This window comes from Ranitomeya imitator, chromosome 1, assembly GCF_032444005.1.
Source record: "Ranitomeya imitator isolate aRanImi1 chromosome 1, aRanImi1.pri, whole genome shotgun sequence".
Classification (NCBI taxonomy): domain Eukaryota; kingdom Metazoa; phylum Chordata; class Amphibia; order Anura; family Dendrobatidae; genus Ranitomeya; species Ranitomeya imitator.
The window spans coordinates 434,915,164-434,939,164 of NC_091282.1; the positions used below are offsets into that span (position 1 = coordinate 434,915,164).

The 24,001-nt window shown below is 45.2% G+C and overlaps 2 non-coding genes across 2 annotated transcripts; both read left to right on the forward strand.

Moving 5' to 3' along the window:
• Positions 1 to 15,832: 15,832 nt before the first annotated feature.
• TRNAT-CGU (transfer RNA threonine (anticodon CGU)) lies at positions 15,833 to 15,905 on the forward strand. Its single transcript has one exon. It is a non-coding gene; the product is annotated as a tRNA-Thr (tRNA).
• A 2,699-nt stretch (positions 15,906 to 18,604) lies between these two features.
• TRNAT-CGU (transfer RNA threonine (anticodon CGU)) lies at positions 18,605 to 18,677 on the forward strand. Its single transcript has one exon. It is a non-coding gene; the product is annotated as a tRNA-Thr (tRNA).
• The last annotated feature ends 5,324 nt before the right edge of the window (positions 18,678 to 24,001 follow it).

Consider the following 24,001-nt stretch of genomic DNA (forward strand, 5'->3'; position numbering starts at 1 on the left):
TCTAGATGTGTGGACAGCACTTTGAACCCCCATGTGCTTCACAGAAGTTTATAACGTAGAGCCGTGAAAAAAAAAATCGCATTTTTTCTACAAATATGATCTTTTTGCCCACAAATTTTTATTTTCACAAGGGTAACAGGAGAAATTAGACCACTAAAGTTGTTGTGCAATTTCTCCTGAGTACGTCGATACCCAATATGTGGGGGTAAACCAATGTTTGGGCGCACCGCAGAGCTTGGAAGAGAAGGAGTGCCGTTTTACTTTTTCAATGTAGAATTGGCTGGAATTAAGATCGGATGCCATGTTGCATTTGGAGAGCCCCTGATGTGCCTAAACAGTAGAAATCCCCCACAAGTGACCCCATTTTGGAAACTAGACCCCCCATGGAACTTATCTAGATGTGTGGTGAGAACTTTGAATGCCCAAGTGCTTCACAGAAGTTTATAATGCAGAGTCGTGAAAATAAAAAAAAAAAAATTTTTTCCACAAAAAAGATTTTTTAGCCCCCAAGTTTTTATTTTCACATGGGTAACAAGAAATACTGGACCCCAAAAGTTGTTGTCCAATTTGTCCTGAGTATGCTGGTACCCCATATGTGGGGGTAAACCACTGTTTGGGTGCACGGCAGAGCTCAGAAGGGAAGGAGCGCCGTTTTGGAATGCAGACTTTGATAGAATGGTCTGTGGGCATTATGTTGCGATTGCAGAGCCCCTGATGTACCTAATCAGTAGTAATCCCCCACAAGTGACCCCATTTTGGAAACTAGACCCCCAAGGAACTTATCTAGATGTGTGGTGAGAACTTTGAATGCCCAAGTGCTTCACAGAAGTTTAGAATGCAGAGTCATAAAAAAAAAAAAAAATTTCCACAAAAAAGATTTTGTAGCCCCCAAGTTTTTATTTTCACAAGGGTAACAAGAGAAATTGGACCCCAGAAGTTGTTGTCCAATTTATCCCGAGTACGCTGATGCCCCATATGTTGTGGTAACCCACTGTTTGGGCGCACGGCAGAGCTCAGAAGGGAGGGAGCACCATTTGACTTTTTGAGCGCAAAATTGGCTGTCGTGTTTGGAGACCCCTGATGTACCTAAACAGTGGAAACCCCCCAATTCTAGCTCCAACCCAACTCCAACACACCCCTAACCCTATTCCCAACCTGATCCATAATCCTAATCACTAACCCTAACCATAATCACAACCCTTACCCCAAAACAACCCTAATGTCAACCCTAACCATTACCCTAATCAAAACCCTAAATCCAACACACCCCGAATCCTAATCTCAACCCTAACCTCAAACCTAACCCTAATCCCAATACACCCCTAATCACAACCCTAACCTTAACCCTAATCCCAAACCTAACCCTAATCCCAAGCGTAACCCTGATGCCAACCCTAACCCTAATACCAACCCTAATCCAAACCCTAACCCTAATCCCAACTCTAACCCTAACTTTAGCCACAACCCTAGCCCTAACTTTAGCCCCAACCCTAACCCTAGCCCTAAGGCTACTTTCACACTTGCGTCGTTTGGCATCCGTCGCAATCCGTAGTTTTGGACAAGAAACGGATCCTGCAAATGTGCCCGCAGGATGCGTTTTTTGCCCATAGACTTGTATTGCCGACGGATCGTGACGGATGGCCACACGTCGCGTCCGTCGTGCACTGGATCAGTTGTGTTTTGGCGGACCATCGGCACAAAAAAAGTCCAATGAAACATTTTTTTGTACGTCGCATCCGCCATTTCTGACAGCGCATGTGTGGCCGTAACTCCGCCCCCTCCCCAGGACATAGATTGGGCAGCGGATGCGTTGAAAAACTACATCCGCTGCCCACGTTGTGCACAATTTTCACAACGTGCGTCGGTATGTCGGGCCGACGCATTGCGATGGCCCCGTACCGATGTAAGTGTGAAAGAAGCCTAACCCTAAATTTAGCCCCAACCCTAATCCTAAATTTAGCCCTAGCCCTAGCCCTAACCCTAGCCCTAACCCTAGCCCTAGCCCTAACCCTACCCCTAACCCTACCCCTAACCCTACCCCTAGCCCTAACCCTACCCCTAACCCTAACCCTAGCCTGTTGTGAATTCTGTGGTCGAGCTCCCTCCTGTGGTCACGAGTGGTACTTCGGCTGATTCTGTCTATGAGCTTCCGTTGGTGGATGTGAGTGGTACTGCGGCTTCTAAGTTTCCTTCCTCAGGTGATGTGGTGAAGTCGTTAGGTGCTGCTCTATTTAACTCCACCTAGTGCTTTGCTCATGGCCTCCAGTCAATGTTCTAGTGTGGATCTTGCTCTCTCCTGGATCGTTCCTGTGGCCTGTCTTTCCTGCATAAGCTAAGTTTTGCTGGTGTTACTTTTGTTGCTATTTTTTCTGTCCAGCTTGCGATATTGGTTTTTCTTGCTTGCTGGAAGCTCTGGGACGCAGAGGGGGTACCTTCGTACCGTTAGTCGGTGCGGAGGGTCTTTTTGCACCCTCTGCGTGGTTGTTTGTAGGGTTTTGTGTTGACCGCAAAGCAATCTTTCCTATCTTCGGTCTGTTCAGTCAGTCGGGCCTCACTTTGCTAAAATCTATTTCATCTCTGTGTTTGTACTTTCATCTCTACTCACAGTCATTATATGTGGGGGGCTGCCTTTTCCTTTGGGGAATTTCTCTGAGGCAAGGTAGGCTTATTTTTCTCTCTTAGGGCTAGCTAGTTTCTCAGGCTGTGCTCGAGGCGCCTAGGCCTGGACAGGAGCGCTCCACGGCTACCTCTAGTGTGGTATGATAGGATTAGGGATTGCGGTCAGCAGAGTTCCCACGTCTCAGAGCTCGTCCTTGTTATTGGTAACTGTCAGGTCACCTTGTGTGTTCTTAACCACTAGACCCATTGTGGTTCTGAATTACCTGTTCATAACAGTACTGGAGGCCCAAAGTACTAATGCTTCTCAATAGAGGGAAAAAAGAAGTTCTGAGACCATTTTTTTTTCTTTGCACTGTGTTTTGCCTTTTTTTTCCCCTAGACATTTGGGTGGTTCAGGACACAGGTGTAGTGATGGACATTAAAGGTCTGTCTTCATGTGTGGATCATCTCACTGCAAGAGTACAAAATATTCAAGACTTTGTGGCTCAGAATTCTATGTTAGAACCAAGAATTCCTATTCCTGATTTGTTTTCTGGAGATAGAGCTAAATTTCTGAGTTTCAAAAATAATTGTAAACTGTTTCTGGCTTTGAAACCTTGCTCCTCTGGTGACCCAGTTCAACAAGTTAAGATCATTATTTCTTTATTACGTGGCGACCCTCAAGACTGGGCATTTTCCCTTGCGCCAGGAGATCCTGCATTATGTAATATTGATGCGTTTTTTCTGGCGCTCGGATTGCTGTATGAAGAACCTAATTCAGTGGATCAGGCAGAGAAAAATTTGTTGGCTCTGTGTCAGGGTCAGGATGAGTTAGAGGTATATTGTCAGAGGTTTAGGAAGTGGTCTGTGCTCACTCAGTGGAATGAATGTGCGCTGGCAGTGATTTTCAGAAAGGGTCTCTCTGAAGCCCTTAAAGATGTCATGGTGGGATTTCCTATGCCTGCTGGTTTGAATGAGTCTATGTCTTTGGCCATTCAGATCGGTCGACGCTTGCGTGAGCGTAAATCTGTGCACCATTTGGCGGTATTTTCCGAGCATAAACCTGAGCCTATGCAGTGCGATAGGACTTTGACCAGAGCTGAACGGCAAGAACACAGACGTCAGAATGGGCTGTGTTTCTACTGTGGTGATTCCACTCATGCTATCTCCGATTGTCCTAAGCGCACTAAGCGGTTCGCTAGGTTTGCCACCATTGGTACAGTACAGTCAAAATTTCTTTTGTCCGTTACTTTGATCTGCTCTTTGTCATCTTATTCTGTCATGGCATTTGTGGATTCAGGCGCTGCCCTGAATTTGATGGACTTGGAGTATGCTAGGCGTTGTGGGTTTTTCTTGGAGCCCTTGCAGTGTCCTATTCCATTGAGAGGAATTGATGCTACGCCTTTGGCCAAGAATAAGCCTCAGTACTGGACCCAGCTGACCATGTGCATGGCTCCTGCGCACCAGGAGGATTTTCGCTTTCTGGTGTTGCATAATCTGCATGATGTGGTCGTGTTGGGGTTGCCATGGCTACAAGTCCATAACCCAGTATTGGATTGGAAATCAATGTCTGTGTCCAGCTGGGGTTGTCAGGGGGTACATGGCGATGTCCCATTTCTGTCTATTTCGTCATCCACCCCTTCTGAGGTCCCAGAGTTCTTGTCAGATTACCGGGATGTATTTGATGAGCCCAAGTCCAATGCCCTACCTCCGCATAGGGATTGTGATTGTGCTATCGATTTGATTCCTGGTAGTAAGTTTCCTAAGGGTCGACTGTTTAATTTATCTGTGCCTGAGCACGCCGCTATGCGGAGTTACGTAAAAGAATCCTTGGAGAAGGGTCATATTCGCCCGTCATCATCGCCATTGGGAGCAGGGTTCTTTTTTGTGGCCAAGAAGGATGGTTCGCTGAGACCTTGTATTGATTACCGCCTTCTAAATAAAATCACGGTCAAATTTCAGTACCCCTTGCCGCTGCTATCTGATTTGTTTGCTCGGATTAAGGGGGCTAGTTGGGTCACCAAGATAGATCTTCGTGGTGCGTATAATCTTGTGCGTATTAAACGGGGCGATGAATGGAAAACTGCATTTAATACGCCCGAGGGCCATTTTGAGTACCTGGTTATGCCATTCGGACTTGCCAATGCTCCATCAGTATTTCAGTCCTTTATGCATGACATCTTCCGAGAGTACCTGGATAAATTCCTGATTGTATACTTGGATGATATTTTGGTCTTCTCGGATGATTGGGAGTCTCATGTGAAGCAGGTCAGAATGGTGTTCCATGTCCTGCGTGCTAATTCTTTGTTTGTGAATGGATCAAAGTGTCTCTTTGGTGTTCAGAAGGTTTCATTTTTGGGGTTCATGTTTTCCCCTTCTACTATCGAGATGGACCCTGTTAAGGTCCAGGCCATTTATGATTGGACTCAGCCGACATCTCTGAAGAGTCTGCAAAAGTTCCTGGGCTTTGCTAATTTTTATCGTCGCTTCATCTGTAATTTTTCTAGTATTGCTAAACCATTGACCAATTTGACCAAGAAGGGTGCTGATGTGGTTAATTGGTCTTCTGCTGCTGTGGAAGCTTTTCAAGAGTTAAAGCGTCATTTTTCTTCTGACCCTATGTTGTGTCAACCAGATGTTTCGCTTCCGTTCCAGGTCGAGGTTGATGCTTCTGAAATTGGAGCGGGGGCTGTTTTGTCGCAAAGAGGTTCTGATTGCTCGGTGATGAAGCCATGCGCCTTCTTTTCCAGGAAGTTTTCGCCTGCTGAGCGAAATTATGATGTTGGCAATCGAGAGTTGCTGGCCATGAAGTGGGCATTCGAGGAGTGGCGTCATTGGCTTGAAGGAGCTAAGGATCGCGTGGTGGTCTTGACTGATCACAAGAACTTGACTTATCTCGAGTCTGCCAAACAGTTGAATCCTAGACAGGCTCGTTGGTCGCTGTTTTTCTCCCGTTTTGACTTTGTGGTTTCGTACCTTCCGGGCTCTAAAAATGTGAAGGCGGATGCCCTGTCTAGGAGTTTTGTGCACGACACTCCGGGTTTGCCTGAGCCGGCGGGTATTCTCAAAGAGGGGGTAATTTTGTCTGCCATCTCCCCTGATTTGCGGCGGGTGCTGCAAAAATTTCAGGCTAATAAACCTGATCGTTGCCCAGCGGAGAAACTGGTTGTCCCTGATAGGTGGACGAATAAAGTTACTGTATCACTGTATCTCTGAGGTTCATTGTTCGGTGTTGGCTGGTCATCCTGGAATCTTTGGTACCAGAGATTTAGTGGCTAGATCCTTTTGGTGGCCGTCTCTGTTGCGGGATGTGCGTTCTTTTGTGCAGTCCTGTGGGATTTGTGCTCGGACTAAGCCCTGCTGTTCTCGTGCCAGTGGGTTGCTTTTGCCCTTGCCGGTCCCGAAGAGGCCTTGGACACATATCTCTATGGATTTTATTTCGGATGTCCCCGTCTCTCAAAAAATGTCGGTCATTTGGGTGGTTTGTGATCGCTTCTCTAAGATGATCCATTTGGTACCCTTGTCTAAATTACCTTCCTCCTCTGATTTGGTGCCATTGTTCTTCCAGCATGTGGTTCGTTTACATGGCATTCCAGAGAACATCGTTTCTGGCAGAGGTTCCCAGTTTGTTTCGAGGTTTTGGCGAGCCTTTTGTGCTAGGATGGGCATTGATTTGTCTTTTTCCTCGGCTTTCCATCCTCAGACAAATGGCCAGACTGAATGAACCAATCAGACCTTGGAAACATATCTGAGATGTTTTGTTTCTGCTGATCAGGATGATTGGGTGTCCTTTTTGCCGTTGGCTGAGTTCGCCCTTAATAATCGGGCCAGCTCGGCTACCTTGGTTTCGCCGTTTTTCTGCAATTCTGGGTTCCATCCTCGTTTCTCTTCAGGGCAGGTTGAGTCTTCGGACTGTCCTGGTGTGGATACTGTGGTGGACAGGTTGCAGCAGATTTGGACTCATGTAGTGGACAATTTGACCTTGTCCCAGGAGAAGGCTCAACGTTTCACTAATCGCAGACGCTGTGTGGGTCCCCGACTTCGTGTTGGGGATTTGGTTTGGTTGTCATCTCGTTATATTCCTATGAAGGTTTCCTCTCCTAAGTTTAAGCCTCATTTCATTGGTCCGTATAGGATTTCTGAGGTTCTTAATCCTGTGTCTTTTCGTTTGACCCTTCCAGATTCTTTTTCCATCCATAACGTATTCCATAGGTCATTGTTGCGGAGATACGTGGCACCTATGGTTCCATCTGTTGATCCTCCTGCCCCGGTTTTGGTGGAGGGGGAGTTGGAGTATATAGTGGAGAAGATTTTGGATTCTCGTGTTTCGAGACGGAAACTCCAGTATCTGGTTAAGTGGAAGGGTTATGGTCAGGAAGATAATTCCTGGGTCTTTGCCTCTGATGTCCATGCTGCCGATCTTGTTCGTGCCTTTCATATGGCTCATCCTGGTCGGCCTGGGGGCTCTGGTGAGGGTTCGGTGACCCCTCCTCAAGGGGGGGGTACTGTTGTGAATTCTGTGGTCGAGCTCCCTCCTGTGGTCACGAGTGGTACTTCGGCTGATTCTGTCTATGAGCTTCCGTTGGTGGATGTGAGTGGTACTGCGGCTTCTAAGTTTCCTTCCTCAGGTGATGTGGTGAAGTCGTTAGGTGCTGCTCTATTTAACTCCACCTAGTGCTTTGCTCATGGCCTCCAGTCAATGTTCTAGTGTGGATCTTGCTCTCTCCTGGATCGTTCCTGTGGCCTGTCTTTCCTGCATAAGCTAAGTTTTGCTGGTGTTACTTTTGTTGCTATTTTTTCTGTCCAGCTTGCGATATTGGTTTTTCTTGCTTGCTGGAAGCTCTGGGACGCAGAGGGGGTACCTTCGTACCGTTAGTCGGTGCGGAGGGTCTTTTTGCACCCTCTGCGTGGTTGTTTGTAGGGTTTTGTGTTGACCGCAAAGCAATCTTTCCTATCTTCGGTCTGTTCAGTCAGTCGGGCCTCACTTTGCTAAAATCTATTTCATCTCTGTGTTTGTACTTTCATCTCTACTCACAGTCATTATATGTGGGGGGCTGCCTTTTCCTTTGGGGAATTTCTCTGAGGCAAGGTAGGCTTATTTTTCTCTCTTAGGGCTAGCTAGTTTCTCAGGCTGTGCTCGAGGCGCCTAGGCCTGGACAGGAGCGCTCCACGGCTACCTCTAGTGTGGTATGATAGGATTAGGGATTGCGGTCAGCAGAGTTCCCACGTCTCAGAGCTCGTCCTTGTTATTGGTAACTGTCAGGTCACCTTGTGTGTTCTTAACCACTAGACCCATTGTGGTTCTGAATTACCTGTTCATAACACTAGCCCTACCCCTAACCCTAGCCCTACCCCTAGCCCTGCCCCTAGCCCTAACCCTAGCCCTAACCCTACCCCTAACCCTAGCCCTACCCCTAACCCTATCCCTAACCCTACCCCTAGCCCTAACCCTAGCCCTAACCCTAACCCTAACCCTACCCCTAGCCCTAACCCTAGCCCTAACCCTACCCTAACCCTACCCCTAACCCTAACCCTACCCCTAACCCTAACCCTACCCCTAGCCCTAACCCTAGCCCTAACCCTACCCCTACCCCTAACCCTAGCCCTACCCCTAACCCTACCCCTAACCCTACCCCTAACCCTAACCCTACCCCTAACCCTAATTTTAGCCCCAACTGCTGTTCTCCTGTCGGCCAGCAGATGGAGACAAATGGCGGGCGCACTGCGCATGCGCCCGCCATTTTCTTTATCCCAGAAGACGCCGGCGGTCAGGAGGAGCAGCAGGAGGACCCAGGGACACAGGTGAGTATGCTAGGGTCCCCGAATCCCCCTATTTCTCTGTCCTCTGATGTGCGATCACATCAGAGGACAGAGAATTACACTTTACTTTTTTTTTTTTTGCGGTCGCCGGTAAACAGTTAATTACCGGCGATTGCAAAACAGGGGTCGGTAAAACTGACCCCGATCATGTTCTTTGGGGTCTCAGCTACCCCCGGCAGCCGAGACCCCAAAGATTCCCCCGGTGCCGGCCGGCGGGCGCACTGCGTATGCGCCCGCCATTTTGTAGATAGCGGCGCCCACCGGGAGCCACGAGGAGCACCGGGGGAGATAGGTGAGTATCGGGGGGCTATCTGGGACACCGTTTCTCTGTCCTCCGATGTGCGATCACATCGGAGGACAGAGAAATTAAAGAGATCGCGTTTTTTTTGCGATCGCCGGTAAACGGTTAATTACCGGCGATCGCAAATGCAGGGTGGTTAAAAAACCCCCCGAATCATGTTCTCTGGGGTCTCGGCTACCCACGGCAGCCGAGACCCCGGAGAAAACCTGACTCTGGGGGGCGCTATTCACTTTTTCCACAGCGCCGTTAATTAACGGCGCTGTGGAAAAAGTACCCTTAGCGGCCGCCGTTAAAAGGCGTATCGGCGGTCGCTAAGGGGTTAATACTTGAGCTTATCTATAAAAATACCTGCTAAGGTGAAGGTTTATTATACTGAGAAAAAAATGTTCAGAAGTAATAATTACATTACTTGGAGAGTTTTCATCCATTTCAGGTTTTCAAAAAAACGTTGTGGCAAAGAAAAAAAATACTTGTTGCTTCTGTGAAGCCGATCCTGAGGAAAGCTACTCCAAACTAGGCACATTCAAATCAAAAATCTGCAAAAAAAAGGCCTTAAGAGTGAAAATCTCATTGCAAACTCTGCAAAAAATCCCCAGGAAACACATCATGAACATAAAAACTCTTCCCAGAAGTACCTAATAAAGTGGTGTTTTCCTAAGTGGTTTCTGCTTGCAAAACTCATTGTTTTTAAATGCCTTAATAAAATTCCATCTGCAAATAACCTAAAGATTCACACTGAGGTTTTTTCAGGAACTTTTGATCAAAACTTTTCCAAACACCACTAGGAGTTCAAAAAACACAAGTTTTGTTTGAAGTGTTGGAATGCGCACACACTCAGTTTTTTAATGAATTTTTGGAACAGGAACTGGTTTGTGCATATGACGGCTTTTAAACTCAGGACAACTTGATGAGTTTTTTACGCAGAAGACTTTTCAAGAATTTTAGGACATTTCTTCCCCTGAATCGTCTTTTGTGTCATCTTTTTGGTTGTTTCCTGGACAATTTTGAGACAGCATTTTTGAAAGGTTTTCCCATTGTTTCGGTGAAGTCTTTTTTTCTGGTAGCATTTTTCACTCCATTTAAACATGAAGAATCAGTTAGCTCTTTTAAGCAAAATCAATGGCAAAACACTCCAAAAAAAAGAACACTCCAAAAAAAGTCTTGTTGCAGTCCAGGCATGTATTGAGCTTTTCCACTGATTTGTATTGTAAAATACACAGCATGCTCCTGGTGGAAAACGCTAAAAGAATGGACATGTGACTTCTTTTAACCGCTTGGCATTTTTAGAAACCTGAAGTGGTCAAAAGACATTCAAAAACCTCAACATAGACAGAGCAAGTCAGTTTTACATAGAATTTCTTATGTTCATTCTTTTGAGCAATGTTTGATAGGGTTTTCAAATAATTCAAATGGCGGATGCCGCCTGAAAAAAGATGTCATGTGCACATAGCCACCTAGTTGAAACTGAGTGGAAACTCTACAAATGCACCTGCAAATCTCATAGCTCCTCAAAAATTTGGAGTTTCTGCCCAGATTCTGCAAACTCAGCTAAAAACCTCTGTGTGCACAAGTCTTGTAGAGTTTCTGCCCTGAAAATGCAGGAAAAATAGAACTTAGTGTGAACACACACTCATAGCTATTTTGAGTGATTTATTCCACTTCAGAGTTTGAAAAATGCCAGGTGAAAATAAAAGGGGATATTGCATCTTTGAAGCAGATCCTGGTGGAATTTGCTCTAAAGTAGACACTGTAAATCAAAAGGCTGCAAAGAAAAAGCTTTAGAAAAAAACTCTTCAAAAACACTTCAAGAACTCTTAACCCCTTCCCAACCCATGACGCCACGTAGGCGTCATGAAAGTCGGTGCCAATCCGACCCATGACGCCTATGTGGCGTCATGGATAGATCGCGTCCCTGCAGATCCGGTGAAAGGGTTAACTCCCATTTCACCCGATCTGCAGGGACAGGGGGAGTGGTAGTTTAGCCCAGGGGGGGTGGCTTCACCCCCTAGTGGCTACGATCGCTCTGATTGGCTATTGAAAGTGAAACTGCCAATCAGAGCGATTTGTAATATTTCACCTATTATAACTGGTGAAATATTACAATCCAGCCATGGCCGATGCTGCAATATCATCGGCCATGGCTGGAAATACTAATGTGCCCCCACCCCACCCCACCGATCGCCCCCTCAGCCCCCCGATCTGGCCGGTACACTGCTCCGGCTCCCCTCCATCCAGTGCTCCGCTTCCCCCGTGCTCTTGTCCGCTCCCCCCGTGCTCCAATCACCCCCCCATGCTCCAATCACCCCCCTGCACTCCGATCCACCCCCCCGTGCTCCATTCCACCCCCCGTGCTCCGTTCCAGCCCCCCGTGTTCTGTTCCACGCCCCCCGTGCTCCGTTCCACGCCTGCCGCGCTCCGATTCCCCCCCCTGTGCTCCGATCCCCCCCCGTGGTCCCCCCCAACCCATCATACTTACCAATCCTGCCGGGCTCCGTCCGTCTTCTCCCTGGGCGCCGCCATTTTCCAAAATGGCGGGCGCATGCGCAGTGCGCCCCCCGAATCTGCCGGCTGGCAGATTCGTTCCAAAGTGCATTTTGATCACTGAGATAGATTATATCTCAGTGATCAAAATAAAAAAAATAATAAATGACCCCCCCCCCCCTTTGTCACCCCCATAGGTAGGGACAATAAAAAAATAAAGAAATTTTTTTTCCACTAATGTTAGAATAGGGTTAGGGGTAGGGTTAGGGTTAGGGTTAGGGGTAGGGTTAGGGTTAGGGTTAGGGGTAGGGTTAGGAGTAGGGTTAGGGTTAGGGTTAGGGGTAGGGTTAGGGTTAGGGGTAGGGTTAGGGGTAGGGGTAGGGTTAGGGGTAGGGTTAGGGTTAGGGCTAGGTTAGGGTTAGGGGTAGGGTTAGGGTTAGGGTTTCGGTATGTGCACACGTATTCTGGTCCTCTGCGGATTTTTCCGCTGCGGATTTGATAAATCCGCAGTGCTAAACCGCTGCAGATTTATGGCGGATTTACCGCGTTTTTTTCTGCGCATTTCACTGCGGTTTTACAATTGCGATTTTCTATTGGAGCATTTGTAAAACCGCTGTGGAATCCGCACAAAGAAGTGACATGCTGCGGAATGTAAACCGCTGCGTTTCCGTGCAGTTTTTCCGCAGCATGTGTACAACGATTTTTGTTTCCCGTAGGTTTACATTGAACTGTAAACTCATGGGAAACTGCTGCGGATCCGCAGCGTTTTCCGCAGCGTGTGCACATACCTTTAGAATTAGGCTATGTGCACACGGTGCGGATTTGGCTGCGGATTCGCAGCAGTGTTCCATCAGGTTTACAGTACCATGTAAACATATGGAAAACCAAATCCGCTGTGCCCATGGTGCGGAAAATACCGCGCGGAAACGCTGCGTTGTATTTTCCGCAGCATGTCAATTCTTTGTGCGGATTCCGCAGCGTTTTACACCTGTTCCTCAATAGGAATCCGCAGGTGAAATCCGCACAAAAAACACTGGCAATCAGTGGAAAATCCGCAGGTAAAACGCAGTGCCTTTTACCCGCGGATTTTTCAAAAATGATGCTGAAAAATCTCACACGAATCCGCAACGTGGGCACATAGCCTTAGGGTTAGGGTTGGAATTAGGGTTGTGGTTAGGGTTGTGATTAGGGTTATGGCTACAGTTGGGATTAGAGTTAGGGGTGTGTTGGGGTTAGTGTTGGAGTTAGAATTGAGGGGTTACCACTATTTAGGCACATCAGGGGTCTCCAAACGCAACATGGCGCCACCATTGATTCCAGCCAATCTCGTATTCAAAAAGTCAAATGGTGCTCCCTCACTTCCGAGCCCCGACGTGTGCCCAAACAGTGGTTTACCCCCACATATGGGGTACTAGCGTACTCAGGATAAACTGCGCAACAATTACTGCAGTCCAATTTCTCCTGTTACCCTTGTGAATCTAAAAAAATGCTTGCTAAAACATCATTTTTGAGGAAAGAAAAATGATTTTTTATTTTCACGGCTCTGAGTTGTAAACGTCTGTGAAGCACTTGGGGGTTCAAAGTGCTCACCACATATCTAGATAAGTTCCTTGGGGGGTCTAGTTTCTAAAATGGGGTCACTTGTGGGGGGTTTCTACTGTTTAGGCACACCAGGGGCTCTGCAAATGCAATGTGACGCCCGCAGACCATTCCATCAAAGTCTGCATTTCAAAAGTCACTACTTCCCTTCTGAGCCCCGACGTGTGCCCAAACAGTGGTTTACCCCCACACATGGGGTATCAGCGTACTCAGGAGAAACTGGACAACAACTTTTGGGGTCCAATTTCTCCTGTAACCCTTGGGAAAATAAAAAATTCTGGGCTAAATAATTATTTTTGAGGAAAGAAAACGTATTTATTATTTTCACGGCTCTGCATTATAAACTTCTATGAAGCACTTGGGGGTTCAAAGTGCTCACCACACATCTAGATAAGTTCCTTTCGGGGTCTAGTTTCCAAAATGGGGTCACTTGTGGGGGGTTTCTACTGTTTAGGCACATCAGGGGCTCTGCAAACGCAACGTGACGCCCGCAGAGCATTCCATCAAAGTCTGCATTTCAAAACATCACTACTTCAATTCCGAGCCCCGGCGTGTGCCCAAACAGTAGTTTACCCCCACATATGGGGTATCACCGTACTCAGGAGAAACTGGACAACAAATATTGGGGTCAAATTTCTCCTGTTACACTTGGGAAAATTAAAGGTTTAAAGTGCTCAATATGCATCTAGATAAGTTCCTTGGGGGGTCTAGTTTCCAAAATGGGGTCAATTGTGGGGGAGCTCCAATGTTTAGGCACACAGGGGCTCTCCAAACGCGACATGGTGTCCGCTAACAATTGGAGCTAACTTTCCATTCAAAAAGTCAAATGGCGCGCCTTCCCTTCCGAGCCCTGCCGAGTGCCCAAACAGTGGTTTACCCCCACATATGAGGTATCGGCGTACTCGGGAGAAATTGCCCAACAAATGTTATGATCCATTTTATCCTACTGCCCATGTGAAAATGAAAAAATTGAGGCGAAAAGAATTTTTTTGTGAAAAAAAAGTACTTTTTCATTTTTACGGATCAATTTGTGAAGCACCTGAGGGTTTAAAGTGCTCACAAGGCATCTAAATAAGTTCCTTGGCGGGTTTAGTTTCCAAAATGGGGTCACTTGTGGGGGAGCACCAATGTTTAGGCACGCAGGAGCTATCCAAACGCGACATGGTGTCCGCTAACGATGGAAATAATTTTTCATTCAAAAAGTCAAATGGCGCTCCTTCCCTTCCGAGCCTTACCATGTGCCCAAACAGTGGTTTACCCCCACATGTGAGGTATTGGTGTACTCAGGAGAAATTGCTCAACACATTTTAGGATCCATTTTATCCTGTTGCCCATGTGAAAATGAAAAAATTGAGGCTAAAAGAATTGTTTTGTGAAAAAAAGTACTTTTTCATTTTTACGGATCAATTTGTGAAGCACCTGGGGGTTCAAAGTGCTCACTATGCATCTAGATAAGTTGCTTGGGGCGTCTAGTTTCCAAAATGGGGTCACTTGTGGGGGAGCTCTAATTTTTAGGCACACGGGGGCTCTCCAAACGTGACATGGTGTCCGCTAAAGAGTGGAGCCAATTTTTGATTCAAAAAGTCAAATGGCGCTCCTTCCCTTCCAAGCCCTGCCGTGCGCCCAAACAGTGGTTTACCCCCACATATGAGGTATCAGCATACTCAGGACATATTGGACAACAACGTTCGTGGTTCAGTTTCTCCTTTTACCATTGGGAAAATAAAAAAATTGTTGCTAAAAGATAATTTTTGTGACTACAAAGTTAAATGTTCATTTTTTCCTTCCATGTTGCTTCTGCTGTTGTGAAGCACCTGAAGGGTTAATAAACTTCTTGAGTGTGGTTTTGAGTACCTTGAGGGGTGCAGTTTTTAGAATGGTGTCACTTTTGGGTATTTTCAGCCATATAGACCCCTCAAACTGACTTCAGATGTGAGGTGGTCCCTAAAAAAAATGGTTTTGCAAATTTCGTTGTAAAAATGACAAATCGCTGGTCAAATTTTAACCCTTATAACTTCCTAACAAAAAATAATTTTGTTTCCAAAATTGTGCTGATGTAAAGTAAACATGTGGGAAATGTTATTTATTAACTATTTTGTGTCACATATCTCTCTGGTTTAACAGAATAAAAATTCAAAATGTGAAAATTGCGAAATTTTCAAAATTTTCGCCAAATTTCCGTTTTTATCACAAATAAACGCAGAATTTATTGACCTAAATTTACCAATAACATGAAGCCCAATATGTCACGAAAAAACAATCTCAGAATCGCTCGGATCCGTTGAAGCGTTCCTGAGTTATTACCTCATAAAGGGACACTGGTCAGAATTGCAAAAAACGGCAAGGTCTTTAAGGTCAAAATAGGCTGGGTCATGAAGGGGTTAAAAAGTGCTTTAGGAGCCACTTTATAAAGCTAAAACTCCTTTAAATGCTCCCCATTGAAAGGGTGTTTTTGCTTTAAAAAGTCTTCTTTTTTGAATGCCTCAATAAATCTCCATCTGCATATATCCTAATACTGACACAAAAAAAATTCAGATATCATTCTTAAATTTGGCACAATTGAAAATATAAATGAAAATCATGGCCAGAGATCTAATGCTATGTGGAGACAAAGACTTTAGAGCAGATTTGCTTTCGTAAAAAGTTTCCACTTGAAAAACTCATCTTTTTTGAATAGTTCCTTAAAACTCCATTTGCACATAGAATAATACTGACCTGAAAAAATTTATGAAATCATTTTTAAATTTGGTACAATTGAAAATATAAATAAATCATCATGCTTCTCTTTACATTTTTTTTTTACCAAGCCTTATCTTACAATCATTGCTTGTATGGGTTGTAAGTTTTCATATGCATTTCAAGTTGATATTTTTCCCATGTCGATGTCAAATTGGTACCTAAAGAAAAATCTTTGTACAGTTTCTTTGCATTTTTCCCATGTAGCATAGTAAATGATCCTTAGGAGGTACTGAGCATACCCAAACCTCTAACAGACTAATCCCTACATGGCTTGAGAAATTGTTGCTTTTCGATGGCTTCATAGCTCAGAGGTTAGAGCACTGGTCTCGTAAACCAGGGGTCGTGAGTTCGACTCTCACTGAAGCCTTACAAACTCTTTGTCTCTCATATAAAACTTGCTTATCTGTTTGGTACGTGATATAAAGTTGGTGGGATTCAATATTGACTTGATGTGAAGTTACGACATCCTTTTCAAAAGTTCTTGATAAGACCTTGATCATATATGACATTCGGGTAACATGTTTGTCAAATTCCTTAATTATGCTACCTCTAGCAGAGCTTTAGGAGTCTAATGACCCTTCTTCATCAATTCTTAATGTGTGATTTTGTAATATAAAGAATTACATATTTTATTTAAGCAAGCAGTAGAATTCTCCTCTTTGCCAGTCCATGCGATTTGATTTTTTTGCACATCAGATTGCCAATAAACAGGTTGTCAGTTATAGAACTGAAGTTTCAGAATGTTTGCAAGTCATGCTTTTGCATTGCAAGAGCAGTTGTTGGTTTGTTGGTGATGGGACATTACGTTAAGTGTGTGATTTCAAACTAAAACTGAAAGGACTTGTGTTGTTAATGCAACTGAATGGCTATTGCACTGTTCGAAATAGAGATCAAAAGATAGGACAAAGTTTCGCTGGCTTCATAGCTCAGTGGTTAGAGCACTGGTCTTGTAAACCAGCGGTCGTGAGTTCAATTCTCACTGCAGCCTTTGTGTTATTTTGAAACTGAATAGTTTAATACTTGAGCTTATCTATAAAAAATACCTGCTAAGGTGAAGGTTTATTATACTGAGAAAAAAATGTTCAGACGTAATAATTACATTACTTGGAGAGTTTTCATCCTTTTCAGGTTTTCAAAAAAACGTTGTGGCAAAGAAAAAAAATACTTGTTGCTTCTGTGAAGCCGATCCTGAGGAAAACTACTCCAAACTAGGCACATTCAAATCAAAAATCTGCAAAAAAAAAGGCCTTAAGAGTGAAAATCTCATTGCAAACTCTGCAAAAAATCCCCAGGAAACACATCATGAACATAAAAACTCTTCCCAGAAGTACCTAATAAAGTGGTGTTTTCCTAAGTGGTTTCTGCTTGCAAAACTCATTGTTTTTAAATGCCTTAATAAAATTCCATCTGCAAATAACCTAAAGATTCACACTGAGGTTTTTTCAGGAACTTTTGATCAAAACTTTTCCAAACACCACTAGGAGTTCAAAAAACACAAGTTTTGTTTGAAGTGTTGGACTACGCACACACTCAGTTTTTTAATGAATTTTTGGAACAGGAACTGGTATGTGCATATGACGGCTTTTAAACTCAGGACAACTTGATGAGTTTTTCACGCAGAAGACTTTTCAAGAAATTTAGGACATTTCTTCCCCTGAATCGTCTTTTGTGTCATCTTTTTGGTTGTTTCCTGGACAATTTTGAGACAGCTTTTTTGAAAGGTTTTCCCATTGTTTCGGTGAAGTCTTTTTTTCTGGTAGCATTTTTCACTCCATTTAAACATGAAGAAACAGTTAGCTCTTTTAAGCAAAATCAAAGGCAAAACACGCCAAAAAAAGTATTTTTGCAGTCCAGGCATGTATTGAGCTTTTCCACTTATTTGTATTGTAAAATACACAGCATGCTCCTGGTGGGAAACGTTAAAAGAAAGGACATGTGACTTCTTTTAACCGCTTGGCATTTTTAGAAACCTGAAGTGGTCAAAAGACATTCAAAAACCTCAACATAGACAGAGCAAGTCAGTTTTACATAGAATTTCTTATGTTCATTCTTTTGAGCAATGTTTGATAGGGTTTTCAAATGATTCCAATGGCGGAAGCCGCCTGAAAAAAGACGGCATGTGCACATAGCCACCTAGTTGAAACTGAGTGGAAACTACAAATGCACCTGCAAATCTCATAGCTCCTCAAAAATTTGGAGTTTCTGCCCAGATTCTGCTCTGAAAACTCAGCTAAAAACCTCTGTGTGCACAGTCTTGTAGAGTTTCTGCCCTGAAAATGTAGGAAAAATAGAACTTAGTGTGAGCACACCCTCATAGCTATTTTGAGTGATTTATTCCACTTCAGGGTTTGAAAAATGCCAGGTGAAAATAAAAGAGGATATTGCATCTTTGAAGCAGATCCTTCAAGAACTCTTAAAAAGTTCTTTAGGAGCCACTTTATAAAGCTAAAACTCCTTTAAATGCTCCCCATTGAAAGGGTGTTTTTGCTTTAAAAAGTCTTCTTTTTTGAATGCCTCAATAAATCTCCATCTGCATATATCCTAATACTGACACAAAAAAAATTCAGATATCATTCTTAAATTTGGCACAATTGAAAATATAAATGAAAATCATGGCCAGAGATCTAATGCTATGTGGAGACAAAGACTTTAGAGCAGATTTGCTTTCGTAAAAAGTTTCCACTTGAAAAACTCATCTTTTTTGAATAGTTCCTTAAAACTCCATTTGCACATAGAATAATACTGACCTGAAAAAATTTATGAAATCATTTTTAAATTTGGTACAATTGAAAATATAAATAAATCATCATGCTTCTCTTTACATTTATTTTTTTACCAAGCCTTATCTTACAATCATTGCTTGTATGGGTTGTAAGTTTTCATATGCATTTCAAGTTGATATTTTTCCCATGTCAATGTCAAATTGGTACCTAAAGAAAAATTTTTGTACAGTTTCTTTGTGTTTCTCCCATGTAGCATAGTAAATGATCCTTAGGAGGTACTGAGCATACCCAAACCTCTAACAGACTAATCCCTACATTGCTTGAGAAATTGTTGCTTTTCAATGGCTTCATAGCGCAGAGGTTAGAGCACTGGTCTCGTAAACCATTGGTCGTGAGTTCGACTCTCACTGAAGCCTTACAAACTCTTTGTCTCTCATATAAAACTTGCTTATCTGTTTGGTACGTGATATAAAGTTGGTGCGATTCAATATTGACTTTATGTGAAGTTACGACATCCTTTTCAAAAGTTCTTGATAAGACCATGATCATATATGACATTCGGGTAACATGTTTGTCAAATTCCTTAATTATGCTACCTCTAGCAGAGCTTTAGGAGTCTAATGACCCTTCTTCATCAATTCTTGATGTGTGATTTTGTAATATAAAGAATTACATATTTTATTTAAGCAAGCAGTAGAATTCTCTTCTTTGCCAGTCCATGCGATTTGATTTTTTTGCACATCAGATTGCCAATAAACAGGTTTTCAGTTATAGAACTGAAACTTCAGAATTAGGGTTGAGCGAAACGGGTCGTTCATTTTCAAAAGTCGCCGACTTTTGGCAAAGTCGGGTTTCATGAAACCCGACCCGACCCCTGTGCGGGTTCGGCCATGCGGTACGCGACTTTCGCGCCAAAGTCGCGTTTCAATGACGCGAAAAGCGCCATTTCTCAGCCAATGAAGGTGAACGCAGAGTGTGGGCAGCGTGATGACATAGGTCCTGGTCCCCACCATCTTAGAGAAGGGCATTGCAGTGATTGGCTTGCTGTCTGCGGCCTCACAGGGGCTATAAAGAGGCGTTCCCGCCGACCGCCATGTTACTGCTGCTGATCTGAGCTTAGGGAGAGGTTGCTACCGCTTCGTCAGAAGCAGGGATAGCGTTAGGCAGGGTCCATTAACCCCCAAACCGCTTGTGCTGTAGCGATTTCCACTGTCCAACACCACCTTCGGTGTGCAGGGACAGTGGAAGCTACATTTTTTTTTCTCAGCGCTGTAGCTCATTGGGCTGCCCTAGAAGGCTCCCTGATAGCTGCATTGCTGTGTGTACGCCGCTGTGCAAACCAACTGCTTTTTTCAAAGCACAAATCCTCTTGTTCCTTCCTTTCTGCACAGCTATCTTTTTTGTTTGTCCACACTTTTTATTTCATTTGTGCATCAGTCCACTCCTTATTGCTGCCTGCCATACCTGGCTGAGATTACTGCAGGGAGATAGTAATTGTAGGACAGTCCCTGTTTTTTTTTTGTGGGAGATTAAGATTGGCATTTCTGCTAGAGTGCCATCCCTGTGTGTGCCATCTCTCACTCAGTGGGCCATAGAAAGCCTATTTATTTTTTGCTTGATTTGGGTTCTAAAATCTACCTGAAAAAATCACTACATCAATCAGTGGGAGAAAAATATTGGCCTCAGGGCTTGTGTGCCACTCCTGACTCCTGTGTGTGCCATCTCTCACTCAGTGGGCCATAGAAAGCCTATTTATTTTTGGTTGATTTGGGTTCTAAATTCTACCTGAAAAAAACACTAAATCAATCAGTGGGAGATAAATATTGGCTTCTGGGCTTGTGTGCCACTCCTGACTCCTGTGTGTGCCATCTCTCACTCAGTGGGCCATAGAAAGCCTATTTATTTTATTGCTTGATTTGGGTTCTAAATTCTACCTGAAAAAATCACTAAATCAATCAGTGGGAGATAAATATTGGCCTCTGGGCTTGTGTGCCACTCCTGACTCCTGTGTGTGCCATCTCTCACTCAGTGGGCCATAGAAAGACTATTTATTTTTTTGCTTGATTTGGGTTCTAAAATCTACCTGAAAATTTTTTTATTTTATTTGGTTTCTAAATTCTTCCTGAAAAAATCATTTTATTTTATTTTGTTTCTAAAGTCTCCCTGAAAAAAAAAAATCAGTGGGAGATTAAAGGGGTTGTCCACTACTTTAAATTAACCCCCCAATGTACCCCCCCGGGGCCCCTAATGAATTGTGCCATTACCTTGTGTTGACGTTTTCGCCTGTGAGCGGCGCTATTCCTGCTGCTGAGTCCGGGTCACATGACCCCCAGACTGCAGCCGCCGCTCATTTCCGCCGACGTCACATCAATTTCCAGACTCTAGAAATTGACGTGACATCAGCAGCAGGCGTGACCAGCCCCCACAGTCAGCAGTCACTCAGCAAGAGTGACTGGGCTGTGGGCGGTGCTGGGGGCTGCCTGCAGGGCTGTGCTGGGGGCGGGCGGGGCTGACTGTGTGTGCTCACTGCTCAGTGCTGGGATCTGAGGATGGGGCTGTGCTGCGGTCGCCGGGGGTCTGCCTGCCGGTGCCGGTGTTTCTGCCCGCCGGCGCTGTGTGTGTGTGCCGACGCTGTGCGTGTGTGTGTGTGCCGACGCTGTGCGTGCGTGTGTGTGTCGGCGCTGTGCGTGTGTGTGCTGGCGCTGTGCGTGTGTGTGTGTGCCGGCGCTGTGTGTGTGCCGATGCTGTGTTAGTGTGTGTGTGTGCCGGCGCTGTGCATGTGTGTGTGTGTGCTGGCGCTGTGCGTGTGTGTGTGTGTGCCGACGCTGTGCATGTGTGTGCAGGCATCATCCGATGGGACTACAAGTCCCATCGGACTTTGCCTGCTACACTGACAGTGAGTGACACATTAGCCAATGATGGGACCATCATCCGGCTAATGTGTTGAATGTAAAAAAAAAAACACAGTACATACATACAACACACACCATGCGACGACATGCACCATGCGACATGCTGCATGCACCATGTGACGACATGCACCATGCGACGACATGCGACATGCACCATGCGGCGACATGCACCATGCGGCGACATGCGACATGCACCATGTGACAACATGCACCATGTGACATGCACCATGCGACACCATGCACCATGCGACGACATGCGACATAACCATGCGACGACATGCACCATGCGACGACATGCACCATGCGGTGACATGCACCATGCGACGATATGCGACATGCACCATGCGACGACATGCGCCATGCGACGACATGCACCATGCGACGACATGCACCATGTGACATGCACCATGCGACGACATGCGACATGCACCATGCGGCGACATGCACCATGTGGCTACATGCTACATGCACCATGCGACGACATGCACCATGCTACATGCACCATGCGACGACATGCACCATGCGACGACATGCACCATGCGGCGACATGCGCCATGTGACGACATGCGACGGCATGCACCATGCACCATGCGACGACATGCTGCATGCACCATGTGACGGCATGCGACATGCACCATGCGACAACATGCGGCGACATGCGCCATGCATCATGCGCCAACATGCACCATGCGACATGCACCATGCGACAACATGCACCATGCGACGACATGCGACATGCACCATACGGCGACAAGCACCATGCGGCGACATGCTACATGCTACATGCACCAATGCGCCGACATGCGACATGCACCATGCACCATGCGACAACATGCGACATACAGTACATACATACTACAGACATACAGTACATATAACACAGAGTACATACTCACCATCACTTGTCACTTTGTTCCCCGAAGCCATTGTCACCTGTAAAAAATATTAAAATAATAAACAAACAATATACTCCCTGTCCGCAGAAATCCAATTAAAACGAGTGTCCCACGACGATCTCCCGTGGAGAGCAGGAGCATCAGTTGATGCGACCACTCTCCAGGGGCTCCAGGAACACAATGATGGAAGGTATCCTTCCATCATGTATTCCTCACAAGGTATTCCTATGCCCCTGTGAGAAAATAGTCCCTAGTCTCACTATTGGCATTGCTGGGTGAGACATTTTCCCACGCAGCAATTGCCATAAAGTGAGACCAGTGAACTAGAGTAACCTCAGTGATGCACTGCAGGAGCCATTGTCTCCTGTCAGTGTGTCACTGAAGGTCCTATAGAGCAGTGACATCACCCGATGTCACTGTTCTATAGGGGAGATCGTCGTGGGACACTCGTTATTAATTGGACTGCGTCGGACAGGGAGTATACGGTTTATTATTTTACTTTTTTTTGCAGGCGCTGAAGTATGGTAAGTATGGTTAAATGAAGAATATTAAAATACTTTTTTCCAAATGTGTGTGTTTTATTAACCCTTTCTTACTATTGGATTAGTAATGGATAGGCGTCTTATTGACGCCTCTCCGTTATTAACCCGGCTTAATGTCACCTTACAATATCAAGGTGACATTAACCCTTCATTACCCCATATCCCACCGCTACTCGGGAGTTGGAAGAGAGGGGCTAAGTGCCGGAATTGGCGCATCTTACAGATGCGCCATTAATGGGATGGCTGCGGACTGGTATTTGTAGCCGGGGGGGGGGGGGGGCGCCAATATCCATGGCCCCTCTCTAGGCTATGAATATAAGCCCGCAGCTGTCTGCGTAGCCTTTCTGGCTATAAAATATAGGGGGACCCCACGTCATTTTTTTGGGGGGTCCCCCTATTTTAATAGCCAGTAAAGGCTACGCAGACGGCTGCGGGCTGATATTCATAGCAGGCTACAAATATTGGCCCCCGGCCGTCGGCTTTCCCCCTCTGGCGCAGAGAATTGCGCGGGAGCCCACGCCGTTTTTTTCTTTTTTTTTAAAAAAATTCAACGCTCATTAAGGCCTCTTTCACTCTTGCGTCGGTACAGGTCCGTCGCTATGCGTCGGGCGGACGTACTGACGCACGTTGTGAAATTTGTGTACAAAGTGGGCAGCAGATGCAGTTTTTCAACGCATCCGCTGCCCATTCTGAAGTGCGGGGAGGAGGAGGCGGAGTTTCTGCCACGCATGCGCGGTAGAAAATAGCGGGCGCAACAGCCAAAAAAACATTCACTTGAACGTTTTTTCGTGCCGACGGTATTCCAAAACACGACTGATCCGTAGCACGACGGACGCGACTTGTGGCCATCTGTCGCTAATACAAGTCTATGGGTGAAACGCATCCTGCGAGCATATTTGCAGGATCCGTTTTTTTCCACCGGGACGTTTTTTTTTCCACCGGATCCGTTTTTTTCTGCCGGATGTTTTTTTTTTCCACCAGATCTGTTTTTTCCACCGGATCCGTTTATTTTCGCCGAATACTTTTTTTTACGCCAGATCCGTTTTTTCTCATAGAGTTGTATTAGCTCCGGATTACACCTGATGGCCACACGTTTCATCCGTTTTTTGCAGGATACGTCAAAAAAGCTGTTTCCGCCGGACGGAGAACACAGAGAAACTGTTTTTCAATACGTCGAAAAAATGCACAGCGACGGATCTAGCAAAAAACGGATGAAACGTATGGCCATCAGGCGCACTCCGGCGCTAATACAACTCTGAGAAAAAAACGGATACGGCGGAAAAAAAAAGATCCGGCGAAAAAAAACGGATCCTGCAAATGTGCTCGCATATAGTATATAAGACAGCCTCCCCCATAGAATATAATATACCCCCCATAGTATATAAGACAG